Consider the following 14,242-nt stretch of genomic DNA (forward strand, 5'->3'; position numbering starts at 1 on the left):
GCTTCAACCGCACGCTGGCCACCCAGCTCGCCATTCTCACCAGCGAGATTGTAACCGACATCTGCCCCTGGTCCTTTGGTCGTATCGGATTGCGGTGCAGGAGTCCAGCCAGTGCACACCTGCCGCTCTGATGTTTGGACGGGAGCTCCGGACGCCTGTGGATCTGGTGTTCGCCCCCCCCCCCGAGCTGGAGATTGATGGTGGGCCAGAGATGGACTACTACAGGAGGCTGAGGGAGCGGCTGCAGATGGTTCATGACTACACCCGCCAGGCCCAGGCCAGCGCCGGAGTACGACAGAAAAGAGCCTACGACACCAAGTGCCGAGGGGGGGTTTTCATGCCTGGCGACAAGGTTTGGGTGTATTGCCTGGTTCGCAAGAGAGGAGTGTCCCCCAAACTCTGCAGTCACTGGCAAGGGCCGGCGGAGGTCGTGGAGCAGCTAACAGACGTGGTGTACCGTATCCGCATGCCGGGCCCGGGGCGCATGGTGGTGTTGCACCGGGAAAGGGCTCTCACCGTACCGACCGCTCGCTCCGGCAGACGCCGGGGCAGGGGATGATGGTGGCACCCCATGTTCTGACCCGAGTGACTTTTCCCCCGCCGTGCCACCTGATAAAATAACACATTGATTCGTGCCATATAAAAAGTGAGACCTGTCAATTCAGATTATTTGTCAAATATACACTAATGAATCAATTTACATCAGCAGCCTAACAATTGTTATGATGATAAATACTAGTTAATCTATAGCACCAAATCATCACTCAGTCACCCGTGACCTGGCCTCTTCACCTCTGTCCGAGCTACAGCATGGCAGAGCTGCACTGTTACCTGACAATTAGGACATACATGACAATAAGAATAAAACGGGTAGCTGCTTCAGTGTTTCTGTCAATTTGTGCAGATCGTGACTCATCAGTAATGTTTGCAGGGTGAGTGCATTTTTAAAACAATTTGTGCAAACTGCACTACAAGGTGGAATAGTTGCAAAATCATGACTACCTCAAGATATTTGTCTCAAAAATTAACCGTATGAATATGTCAGTGCCATAGGATGAAATTATTGTGTCACCAACATTTTAACGTTAGACATACAATTTTAACAGCCTAAGTAAACTAATATCCTGGCTTGCTCGAAGCTGCCGTTTTCTCTGACAGTTTCAATCAAAATTAGAAATGCTGCTCTGAGACTGAGAGAACTAATAGTGCTGCCTGTTGTGCAGTTAGTTTCCAAAACACGTTATTCGTGGTTACATACAATTTTAGACTGATGCTGGCCAAAGCCTAGCATAGCCGGTAAAGTTATTATGACAGACACATTTTATGAGTGAACTTGGCTTTAAGTGACTTACAGGTTTCTTTGAAAAATACTTTCTTACACTCAACAAAAATATAAACGCAACACCTTTGTTACTGCTCCCATTCCCCATGGGATGGACGTAGAGACCTAAAATTCATTCCAGATACACAATATAACCATCACTCCCAAACAGTGGTCACAAATCAGTCCAAATGTGTGGTAGTGGGCACATCTGCTATATTGAGATAATCCATCCCACCTCACAGGTGTGCCACATCAGGATGCTGATCTGACATCATGAGTAGTGCACAGGTGTGCCTCAGACTGCCCACAACAAAAGGCCACCCTGGAATGTGCAGTTTTGTCTCACAGCAAAATGCCACAGATGCCACAAGCAATGAGGGAGCGTGCAATTGGCATGCTGACAGCAGGAATGTCAACCAGATCTGTCGCCCGTGCATTGAATGTTCATTTCTCAACCATAAGCCGTCTCCACAGGCGTTTCAGAGAATATGGCAGCACATCCAACCGGCCTCACAACCGCAGACCTCGTGTAACCACACCAGCCCAGGACCTCCACATCCAGCAGGTTCACCTCCAAGATCGTCTGAGACCAGCCACCCAGACAGCTGCTGGAACAATTGTAGTGCACAGGTGTACCTCAGACTGCCCACAACAAAAGGCCACCCTGGAATGTGCAGTTTTTTGAGCTATTGGGGGTCTGGGGACCCAGAACCGGCCAGTATCTGGTGTGACCACCATTTGCCTCATGCAGTGCAACACATCATCGCATGGAGTCTATCAGATTGTCAATTGTGGCCTGTGGAATGTTGGTCCACTCCACTTCAATGGCTGTGCGAGGTTGTTGGATATTCGTGGGAACTGGTACACGCTGTCGTATACGCCGGTCAAGCACATCCCGAACATGCTCAATGGGTGACATGTCCGGTGAGTATGCTGGCCATGCAAGAACTGGGACATTCTCAGCTGCCATCTGCCCTGAACAATGTGAACCATGATTCATCCGTGAAGTGCACACCTCTCCAACGTGCCAGACGCCATCGAATGTGAGCATTTGCCCACACAAGTCTATTACGGCGACGAGCTGGAGTCAGGTCAAGACCCAGATGAGGACGACGGGCATGCAGTTGAGCGTCCCTGAGACGGTTTCTGACAGTTTGTGCAGAAATTGTTTGGTTGTGCAAACCAATTGTTCCAGCAGCTGTCTGGGTGGCTGGTCTCAGACGATCTTGGAGGTGAACCTGCTGGATGTGGAGGTCCTGGGCTGGTGTGGTTACACGAGGTCTGCGGTTGTGAGGCCGGTTGGATGTGCTGCCATATTCTCTGAAACGCCTGTGGAGACGGCTTATGGTTGAGAAATGAACATTCAATGCACGGGCGACAGATCTGGTTGACATTCCTGCTGTCAGCATGCCAATTGCACGCTCCCTCATTGCTTGTGGCATCTGTGGCATTTTGCTGTGAGACAAAACTGCACATTCCAGGGTGGCCTTTTGTTGTGGGCAGTCTGAGGTGTGCACTACTCATGATGTCAGATCAGCATCCTGATGTGGCACACCTGTGAGGTGGGATGGATTATCTCAATATAGCAGATGTGCCCACTACCACACATTTGGACTGATTTGTGACCACTGTTTGGGAGGGATGGTTATATTGTGTATCTGGAATGAATTTTAGGTCTCTACGTCCATCCCATGGGGAATGGGAGCAGTAACAAAGGTGTTGCGTTTATATTTTTGTTGAGTGTATATCCAGGTTCTTCCTTGTTGCTGCCGTCCTGTCCTTTTTGCAGGTCCTCGCAGCGCAGGCTTGCCGCTGCTAAAACTAAACAAAGCTCCCTGAAAGGCACAGCCAATCGCATTGGCCATATTTGTCACATGAGGTAGGACTCCTGTAACCCACATCAGATTTGTGGATTGTGCTGCTGCATAAGGTTGGAGGTGTAATTTTCCCTCCCCGCCGCTAGGAGGCGAGTATGCCTTGAGATGACTTTCTGTTAGTCAACATTTCCTATTGTGGAAGCCATTACTCAAGAGGCAACTGCCAAATTAGCTGGAAGATCCTGGTAAGAAAAGCTGAAATAAAAGTTAAATTCGCAATTTATCTTCACATACTAGCTGTTAACAGATGGCTATTTATTAGGATCTGAAATCTGTGAAATACGGTCGTGGGAAGCTGCGTCAGCCGGGCGAGCTATCTCACCACTAGATAGGGATGCTACATGAATGTAAGCGCCATGAAGACATGTAGTTGACTGCTGTTAATATATTTCCTGTTTAAAAACAACCAATCGGAGTTGTGATATTTATGTTTAAAGTACTGTAACATCACTGATGTACAGATGTTTAATTTTAAGTGCTAAAGAATATATTAAAATGTGCCCAGCTAACCGCTAGTATTAAGCTACTGCTTAGTGATTTCTGTGTATTTCTGTGTGTTCTAACATTACTGTGATTCAGTTGATTTAGTTAGCTTTCCAAAATGTTGGAGAAGCAGTAATATCGTCATGTAGTGCTTAAATGCACAGCTTTTAGTTTTGTTGACTTAAAAGTTAACTCATTTGATAAAGATGCAAAAAGTTCATAAAATGTGATTATAAAATGTGAGGGATCTCATTACTCTGTTGAACGTATTAATGTTTAAAGAAGTTGATATATTTTTCTGAGAAATAATTCAAGTTGAAATATCTTAAAAAGAAGAACAGTTAAAAGCGAGCTGTTAAAAGGATAAATATGGGAGAGTCTTACAAGTTTATTTATTCTTAAAAATGGTAAATATAAGGTATATTTTCTGTTGCACTAAGACCTTGTGTGATGTAACTCAAGTTATTTCATGATGGTTGAGACGCTGTATAACTAAAATAATTTGTTATACTTGAGCAATACTTGGCTAAAAGATGAGTGATGGAAGAAGCATAGATAAAATAGTAATGTATGCACTCTGAACTGTGTGCATAGATTGGTTTTTGACCAGGACAGGATCATTCGAGATCTGAACCCTGTGGGTTAAGTGGCGAGCCAATCCCAAGAGAGTGACTGTTGACGGACCCGGGTGCGGTGTGGCCAGCCGTGGGATCCATCTTCCGCGAACCTCAGGACTATTACTACATTTCTTGACACAGATAAGACTAACACTTTAAACATCTACCCGGGTAGCGTTATAACCAATGGACAGAAACACACACACACACACACACACACACACACACACACACACACACACACACACACACACACACACACACACACACACACACACACACACACAAGGAACTCTAATTTCTCTTTCCAAAGAGAAGTGCACTGAGCAACAGGAGCAGAAGCTCTTTAATTGAAACTCTTTGGAGAATTTCCTTGAAGAGGATGTTGGTTTTGATTTTATTTTTAAGCCCTTTAATGTGCGTTTGTGCACTGTAGGATGCCGGCTTTAGACAGGCAGGGTTTGTAAACTTTACAACTTTCAATACAGTTTCTATTCAAATCACATCTTATCTATCATTGAGTGGTTCCTTCTCTGCTGATCCTTTCAAGGCTCCATAGTTTTACCCAGTGTTGGTCAAGTTACTTGAAAAAAGTAATCAGTAACTAATTACTGATTACTTCCCCCAAAAAGTAATCCCGTTACTTTACTGATTACTTATTTTCAAAAGTAATTAATTACTTAGTTACTTTTTAAAAACACGATTTACAACCTGAAGAGGTGATAAAGCGATAGATCTTTCAGCCCAATTCTACTTTTTCTACATAATCCTTCATACAAAATGTAATCAAATGGAAAAGTCTCTTTTTTTTTAACTTGTTTTATCAGTTTTAATCTTTTAACTTCATGCATCAAGCAAAGATTTAATTATATGCAACATTCTCTGACTTGAATAAATTAGTTTAACATTTAAACCTATTTTCTGCACATTCCAGCACATAAAATAAAATATTTTTTGTGTTTACACTCACTCTTTCAAATAGATGCACGTAAAACACAGCAGAAAATAAATAAAGTCAAAAACTCAGCGGTCCTGTTACTCTATTTTCACCTGTAAAGCAGGACTGCGGTAGGCGGCGGTTTACCCTGGTGCAGGTGTGCTGCGGTCAGTTGAAGAATCCGCGAGTTTCTCTGTGAATTTCCCATTACGTCGTTGCGCACTCGGTGCTTGCTTGGAAGTTTAGGGGTTTTTTTCACTGTAAAAAGAAGTTTTCTTCCCATGCACGATGGACGCTAATTGTAACGCGTTACTGCCCATCTCTGGTCTTACCTGGAACTTTCTGATACTGGTCCAAAGTTGTCAAGACAATAATTTAATGCATATCTCATGTTATTTAATTGTAATACCTGTTACACTCCAGTAGAGAGCATAATTTAACTTTTTCTGCACCGCTGGGTGAATGAGACAATGACAGATCTTTTTTTTTTTTTTTTTCCTATCAGGTTTGTTTTTCTTTACTCAAAGAGATCAAATTATTGGTGGGGACAATTCAATAATCGCTGGATATTGGTGGGGACATGTCCCTTCCGTCCATGCCAAATCTATGCCCTTGACAGAGAGAGAGAGAGAGAGAGCTGTGCATGAAGTGTGATTTTTATCGTGGTGGAAGCAAAACAGCAAATGTCAGAGGGAATTCATGATGACATTTATCAAATGTGAAGTTAGTTTGCTGCTTCTTTTGCTGCTGCCTCGGTCAATTTTGGTTGGAGACGTAAACACAGAGCTGACCCGACGCAGCAGAATCACTGAGCTCCGACAGTCCGTCTGCCGTGTCAGGTGAGAAAGGCGAGAAAGACAAAGAACTGAAGAAGCTTCTCGGATGAGAGGTGAGACGTCTTCAAGCAACTTATAGGAGTCCAGACGCTTTTCTTTGCAAGCTCCTTTGATCGAAGAGACAAAACTGATTGATGATGCGTCGGGTGTGTGTTTACGTCTTTGTGTGGAATCCGTGTACCTGCTCTCACTTAATGTTTGGTGGATGTTGAAATAGTTTAATCTGAGAATCTGGCGTTTCTGGCAAAACAACGTTATATTTAAAAGTCAATTCAGGATTTAATGATTCGATATCGCTTTATTCAAACTACTCACCTCCCTCTCTTCACCTGCACTTTCAACTGGACCACGACCAATCAGAGAGGTCCCGCCCCTGACTATCTCTGATTGGTTTAGTCCACGATAGGGGCATAACGTGTGTCTGTTGTTGACCACACGGAGAGTTGCGGAGATTTTTTTTTGTTGTTGTAGTGCGACCAAAGATTTTTTTTAGTCGCACCATTGAAAAATTTGGTCGCATTAGCGACCAATTTGGTCGCACTCTAGAGCCCTGCCTGCAGCCCATCCTTTTGTTCATACTCCAAGACTATTTTTCTATATGTATTCTTACTCCCTAGCAACCGCCATTTCATAATGTTGCAAGCAATCACAAACTCTACAGTCTGTTTAACTCCAGTGTATACCAAACAATCTATTATTCTCAACAGAGCTAAACTCAACATAAACTGAACCCACATTAAAGTTAGCTCGGTGCTTACCTTTAGATGAGCCCACAAACCGAGAGAAACTCCGTGATGAAGCTGGAATTCTTTCCAAACACAGGAAACAGATCAGGGAGCAGAGACCCACGTGGTTCACGCTGATCTCAGCTACGATCCAGGAGACAAGGGTGTGCAGATCGATGCAGACATCGATCCAAACGTTGGTAGTGGTATATGTTCCTGTAAGTTCACTACTTTACTCCCGTTTCATGAAAAAGCAGCTCTCTCTGTTCGACTCTCCTCTCCTGCACAGACACTTTGCTCCGCCTCCTTTTCCGGCTCTGCTGTGATTTGTTGCTGCGCGGTCACGTGACCGAGCTTCACAAGGTAACCACGTGGGGTGTTATTTCAAAAGTAGCGCCTATCTCCTTTTCCTAAACTTTTCCTTGGCCTCGATGAAAACGTCATCGTGGGAAGGAGATTTGATAAGGACTCAGGGAAAGAGAGGAGCGATGCTGAGAATTGGAACAGCCTTACACTCTGTAACAATGTGACACCGGTGTTCTGGGAATTTCTCCTACCCCGTAAACCGTCCTACCCGTTGTTCCTGAGCATGTACGCGCATGCGCACAACACAAAAAGGGAAGCTAAGCGCATCCGGCTGTGATTTCACGCTACTCAATTGTCATATTTGCAGGAGAATAGGTAAGTAGTAAGTATTAGTACTTTTTATAGACGTTGATACTTGATTTTTTAAGCCTTTGTGATTGTTTGTCAATATTAAAGTGAAGTCGCTATCTGCTTTCTGCACAAAACTGTCGAATTTGCAGATTCGGTGAAGTCCGCTGTCAAGTTACTGGACGCGTGGTATTTGCACAACACTTTTGAGTCCGCAGCTTCGGTGTTTTAAGGCTGTTTCGGTAATCTCGTTGTTTAATAAGTTAAATTATTTGCATTGTCAACTGCACATATTGAAGCTCATAAGAAAATGTTTACTGACATTCGTAGATATGGAGAAGAAGTGGGAAGAGATTTACGCGTTCATTTCTGCGGGCTTCTACCCTTCAGGATATGACAAGGCTCAGAGGCAAAACCTCAGAAGATATGCCTCAAAATTCAAACAAAAGGGTCAGTAATTTATTGTTAATACTAACAACTCATATGTGGTTAAATTAATTTCTAAATATATATTGTTTTACTGCAGATGGAGAACTCTTTGTTGGAACCAGAAGAGTAGTAAAAACCATGGATGATGCCAGGAAGATATTTCATGAGTTTCATTCATCTCCAATTGGAGGACACACTGGCACACACAAAACGCTAAATGCAGTGTGTTCCAGATTTTACTGGTTTGGTATGACAGTTGACCATAAAACATGGTTATGTATTAACTGTTTGTACTGTTGTTAAATAGCGTTTAAAATAAGCAAATTTTTTGATATCAGTTAAAAGAGAAACTGTACACTTGCAAAATATATAAATATGGTTAATTAGTGATATTACAGTAATAACCTGTAGGCCTGGCAGAGATTTGAAGACACACACACAAACTATTGTTGCTAAATAGTTTGTTCGTTAGAGAATATGTCATTAAGTGTTTTTGTTTTTTACAAATGAGAATGTTGAACATTTACGTGAACTCCATAAATATTTTTACCTTAAAGATTCAGGAATGTGACCAGTGTCAAAAAGTTGGGGAAACCACTGACTGCTGTGCAACCGTTGCAGTGTATTCAGGTAAATATTATGCCCCGTTTACCCATCAAACTATGCTTGTAGCTCATTTTTATTTTAGGTAGTCAAAATCTCCTCACAATCTGTACTGCTGTTAGACCCTCTTGGAAATGAAGGTTGTTATGAAAGGAAAGTTATGCGTAACTGGAGGTATTCATCATTCATTAATTATCTGTTTTAGGTTGTTTGGTTTGTGGGTTTTTTTTTTCTTTTTATTTAGAGCAAAATGCTGGCTACATTTTAAAAACTTGTTTTGTTTTTATTAGGAATTTTCTGAAGATGAAAGGAAAGGAAGAGTCCTGAGTGGATTGGAAAATGGAGACTCTGCCACATAACAAGCAGATGGACTCCAGCAGTTGTGGAGTTTTAGTGTTGAAGGTATTTAATAAGCAATTGTATTTAACGTATTTAACTAGAATTAAGTTAATCAATTGCAATTACTGTAACATATTTTACAGTTTGCCAAACACTACCTTCTGAGTGGAGAGGTTACTAGGGTGCTGTCCACTCCAGAAGCCATTGGGCTGCACCGCACTGAAATTGCTTGCGAACTGCTAGAACATCAAAGTAAGTTGAGTCATGTGCTTTTGTATTGCAATAGCACTTTCAGTTTTGTTTAAAACTGTTAGGTTTAATGTCAGTGTGTTTCTAGGTAATGCTGATGACTACTGTGTGGTTTGTTCCATGCTGGAAGCCGATCCTGAGTCCAGTATGATTTAAATGGTAAAACAAATAAACCACAAATGCAATATACAGTGGCTTGCAATAGTATTCGGCCCCCTTGAACTTTTCCACATTTTGTCACATTACAGCCACAAACACAAATCAATTTTAATTGGAATTCCACGTGAAAGACCAATACAAAGTGGTGTACACGTGAGAAGTGGAACAACAATCATACATGATTCCAAACAATTTTTACAAATGAATAACTGAAAAGTGGGGTGTGCGTAATTATTCAGCCCCCTGAGTCAATACTTTGTAGAACCACCTTTATCTGCAATTACAGCTGCCAGTCTTTTAGGGTCTGTCTCTACCAGCTAGAGACTGGTAGAGACATTGGTCTTTCACGTGGAATTCCAATAAAATTGATTCATGTTTGTGAATGCAATCTGACAAAATGTGGAAAAGTTCACGGGGGCCGAAACTTTTGCAAGCCACTGTAGTAATTATTTTCTCATCAAATTCATAATGTTGGTTAACACACTTACACCCCCCCCCCCCTCTCCCTCTTCAGGTGCAGTGCGAGTTTTGTTCCAGATGGTCACATTTTGGATGTGTTCAATATGAGAGCAGCCTGGTCAAGTACCTGTGCAACAAATGTACATAATTTGTACACTGTTTCTTTTTCAGTTCTTTCTCCCTGTGTTCTGTTGGATCTATAAATGTGAAATATATGTATCTGTAAATATATACTGTAACTATAATGGAGTGAGTTCATTGTCAAAGTTTATATAGTCAGGTGTTCCAATCACTTCATTGGTGACAGCTGTATAACTTAAGCACCTTGGCATGCAGACTGCTTCTACAAACAAGTGCCAAACCATGCTACTGTTGTTATTATAAACTAGAAGCATAATTCTGATGGGAAGAATTACGTGCCAAAACATGCTACCTTTGTGAATGTGACCTACAAGCACACTTTAATGGGTAAAAAGAAGTGTCAAACCGAACTGGCTTTATGAATATCAGCTACAAACATACTCTGATGGGCAAAGTTAAGTGGCAAACCGTCATACCTACTTAAATTTGTGCTGGAATTATTGTTTGGCAGCAGAAATGTGCATAAATTACATACAGTAGGACATTTTGCCAAAGTAGGGCAGTTTGTCATATGGCAGCGTAAAATTATCCTACTGGTAGGACGGTTTGCCAAAGTAGGATGGTTTGTCAGAACACCGGATGTCCGCCTGTTGAAACTACATTGTGCAGAAGATGGACTACAAAACAAACATCTTACTTCGTCACAATGTGTTCTAACCCTGTTGTTTTATGGAGGTCATATAAACGAGAACAGCCTTTTCAAAATATCCTTTCATTACAAAGTTTGAATTTTAAAGAAGAAGGAACATTTAGGGTCAGATTTACTAACATCTGCAGCAGCTCAAAGACATCTTTTGATGTTAAAAAGCTGCTGGATTTACTGAAGAGACTTAGTGTCAGTTTGTGACTGAAGTTATGACATATGTGTTTGTAAGAGTTTTACTTCCAGGAGAAGAAGATTTAAACGAGTGACACAAATGTAACGTACAAAATTGCACAAAATCTACCACAGAATCCTGTCTTGTTCTTGCTGTGGTTGTGATAGTGAGAAACACTTGCATGAATCACGAGCTTACTCTGTATTGTTGAGCCACTAATTGGTGCTGCTCTCAGCAGAAAGCTGATTTTTACTGAACTGAAGTGGCTTCTTCTTAGAGAGATATAAAACACACTGTTAGTAGATCATCCTGCAATTGTGACATCACAATAATTTGCCTCGCTTTATAAATCTGTCACTTCTATCACATATAAAATTAAATACATAAGTATCATACAGTTTAAACGAAGCACTGAAACTTGACAGACACGCCGTCGGGGCAGAAAGTCAACATCTCACTGATTCTGAGCTGCAGCTTTTGTTCCTCTCCGGCAAAAAGAAAGCTTCATTTTTGCTGTTTAATACATTTTTTTTTAAATTATGCCAAATTTAAAAGCGCTTAGCTTGCTGTTTGTCTGTGTTTTATCCTCAGTTACTTTGAAACAGTTACTGAGTCAAAATTGAATTTAATCAAATCAATTATAGAAATCAGTGATGATACCCAGCCCTAGTGAGTAGCCTAAGCCCAACAGAAGTGGATGCAGCTGTGGGTAATGAGAAAAGATGAAAAGGCTGATAACACATTATATGCAGTAAATGCACTGCCCAAGTGTCCCCTCTCCCCACTGCCTGTCAATAAAGAACTTTGTGTTGACAAGATTGTTAGGTAATCATTTACAAATCTATAATATCTGCATGGACAGCGTTAACTGATGAGGTCTGAAAATTCAATACTTACATTTAAAAGTTTACTCTTCTGCCATCTGCCGTTTTCTTATTTTTAAAAAAAAAAAAAATTAGCCACAGTAAAGGCTGCGCTATGAATTCTGGGATATGTTGTGCCACAAATGATACACCTGACTCATCCTTCAAGTCCGGGGAAATGAAGTGCGCATTTCCGGCCGCATTTGGAATTGGGACAGCCTTCATCACGTCGCTGTGGTGTAATCAGCCTCCAAATGGGGTCTCAAAATTGTACCAAAAACTCTGTACCTCCCTCCATCCAACCACACACTTCTTCGGTTTTGCCATCAGCCCTGCCTGCCTCAGGGAATCCGGGACTGTGACCAACCACTGCACATGCTCCACTGAGGTATCACTATGAATGACAACATCATCCAGGTAGGAAACAGCATATGCAGTGTGAGGACTCAGCTATCACTACAGGAGGTTCTGAAAAATGGCGGGGCTTCAAACAAGCCAAACGGAAGTGTGACGAATTGGTACGAACCACACAGAGTGGAGGAGGCGGTTTTTGTCTTTGGACTCTGCAGACAAGGGAATCTGCCAATCAGCTGCGTTTCAAAGTGGTGCTCCATGAGAGTCGTGCACACGGGTAGGGGGGAGAACACATCTGCAAAGCGCTGTTGCAATGCAGGAACATCTGCTTTATTGGAATGTGTGAGATGTTAATCACAATGCACACTCTCTAAAAACGTCATGCCCACAGCAGGTTTTTGAGAAAAATCAAATATTTTGGTCCTTGAAGATCATTTCAGAGTTTTTAATGAACTACAGGAACCCTGTTCTGTGTGAGTGGAGAACAGCCAAGTCGCCTCCTCTGATAAACCTCCTGTTGGGGGAAAACTCTGTAAAAAACCCAGGAGAAATAAAGACACAATGAGACAAAGTTACTTTCTTTATCAAACGTGTACACGGGTGAGCTGCTAAGAACAACTCACACCATGCACAGTGGCTTGGTAATTTTTATAGGCACAGAGCACAGAGACAGTGAGAACAGGATAACAAATAATAAACAGATAAAATAAAACAACTCCATATATGGTGCTAGTCTCGTCAGCAGAGAGCTAGGGAAGATAAAACAATCTAAAACAATATGTCCCAGAAACAAGATGTGTTTGCTGGGAAAGTCTAAAAAGATAATTCTAAACTAATCTAACCATAGGCAGAGGGCAGACAAAAGGCATCTTTGTACATTTAAAAGAAGGTAAAGAAACATAGAATCATTTTTCCTGTAACATTCCCTCCTGTTTTAACTTATTTTAAATGTATACAACAATTGTCTGTGAAGGTTATTTATTAAGTATCTTAAGCAATTTTTTAATTTTCAAAATGTCAGCATAGCAGAAATGGAAGTCATCTGGTCTAAAGAATAAAACAAAAGAAAATAATAAAAAGAAAAACATAGTAAATGAAAATCATAGTAAATGAAATAACAAGTGGAATAAACAAGAAAAAATAATAAAACTACAAAAAATAAAAGATAAAAACCTTATATTTTAAAACGAAAACTACAAAAAATAAAAGGATGAAAACTAAAATGAAAACTTTGTATTTAAAAATGATGAAAACCTAATATGTAAAATGAGAACTTCAAAAAATACAAGGATGAAAACCTTATATTTAAAATGATGCAAACCTTAAATTGAAAACTTTATATGAAAAATGATGAAAACTTCATATTTAAAATGAAAACTTCAAAAAATAAAAGGATGAAAACCTGCATAACCTACTAATGTTTTAATCAGTGCGTGATCACTTGACAAGTCATTTTTAATCACCACGTCATTCATTAGCAGTTATTACAAGTTCTCCTCTAACAGAATTGCAACGGGATGCTGGTCTTCTTGAGGCACGGCAACATAAGCAGTCATTGTAGTTGTTATCATCTGTGAAATCATTACTCTTAGACATGGCAACACACACAACACTAATATGAGCAGTGCTATCATGATGAGACCTAGAAGGAAAAATGGCTTTGCTACAGCAGCCAGCCATGAACCGCTGAACAGCCAGTCTAGCCAGCCTTGTGCTGTAGCTGCTCCAGGTGTGTGGTCAGTGACATATTTTTGCAGAGCGGTCAAATTCTGCAAAGCTTCATAAATGTCTCCTCCAGTTTCGTATCCATCAGGGATAAAAGTGCAACATGTTTCCCCGATCAGCTTGCAAACTCCTCCTTGTGATGCTGTTAGCAGGTCTAGTGTCAGTCTGTTCTGCAGCACCATCGTTCTGATGGCCTGCTGTTCTCCTGCTAAGGCCGTTCCCAGGGCCTTAGTTAAGTTGATGTGTCGTAGCAGAGCATATCGGTTGATTTCCACGTGATCCCGCACCTCGGCAACTCCAATGCCGGGGATCAAGCTCTGTAAGAATTTCACTCCTCCTCAGATGCGAAACTCTGGTTCCTTTACTGCTTGGTGCCGTCCGTGCACATCCTGTCTGGTAATGAGTCTTTGTTTGTAGTATCATTCGGTAGCTGTAGTTGGAGCGACAGTTGAGGCTCATCAGTGTCGCGTTACTGGCACAGGTTTCGTTGAGTGAACAGTCCATACACTTCCTCTCGTTCCTTGGTGGGCAGAAAGTGTATATGTATTTGCATAGCAGTCAGTTTTATTATTCAAGTAAGCTGTAGTGTTCATAAACTGCCACCAGAAATTAGTGGCATAGCCATGGGGAAACTTGGTGTACTTTCCTTT

The 14,242-nt window shown here is 41.4% G+C and overlaps 2 protein-coding genes and 1 long non-coding RNA gene across 5 annotated transcripts in view; 1 reads left to right on the forward strand and 2 right to left on the reverse strand.

Moving 5' to 3' along the window:
* The window catches only part of LOC146578528 (uncharacterized), a 28,930-nt gene extending 21,828 nt beyond the window's left edge, over positions 1-7,102 (reverse strand). For both annotated transcript variants that reach the window (XM_085268761.1, XM_085268762.1), the window contains exon 1: positions 6,833-7,102. The gene's annotated coding sequence lies outside the window, so the exon portion shown is untranslated. The remainder of the gene's footprint in view (positions 1-6,832) is intronic.
* The window catches only part of LOC146578510 (hemicentin-2-like), an 871,231-nt gene that overhangs the window by 547,349 nt on the left and 309,640 nt on the right, over positions 1-14,242 (reverse strand). The window lies entirely within an intron of this gene.
* LOC146578529 (uncharacterized) lies at positions 7,100-9,936 on the forward strand. 2 transcript variants are annotated; one of them, XR_014891480.1, is made up of 9 exons: positions 7,107-7,480; positions 7,606-7,695; positions 7,784-7,903; positions 7,980-8,129; positions 8,440-8,512; positions 8,776-8,887; positions 8,968-9,076; positions 9,162-9,232; positions 9,747-9,936. It is a non-coding gene; the product is annotated as an uncharacterized LOC146578529 (long non-coding RNA). The 2 variants fall into 2 exon arrangements; XR_014891479.1 differs by having other exon boundaries at positions 7,100-7,480; positions 7,980-8,512.

Source organism: Mchenga conophoros, linkage group LG3, assembly GCF_057382185.1.
Source record: "Mchenga conophoros isolate Kocher_MC1m ecotype Shallow Benthic linkage group LG3, M_conophoros_male_GT1.1, whole genome shotgun sequence".
Classification (NCBI taxonomy): Eukaryota; Metazoa; Chordata; class Actinopteri; order Cichliformes; family Cichlidae; genus Mchenga; species Mchenga conophoros.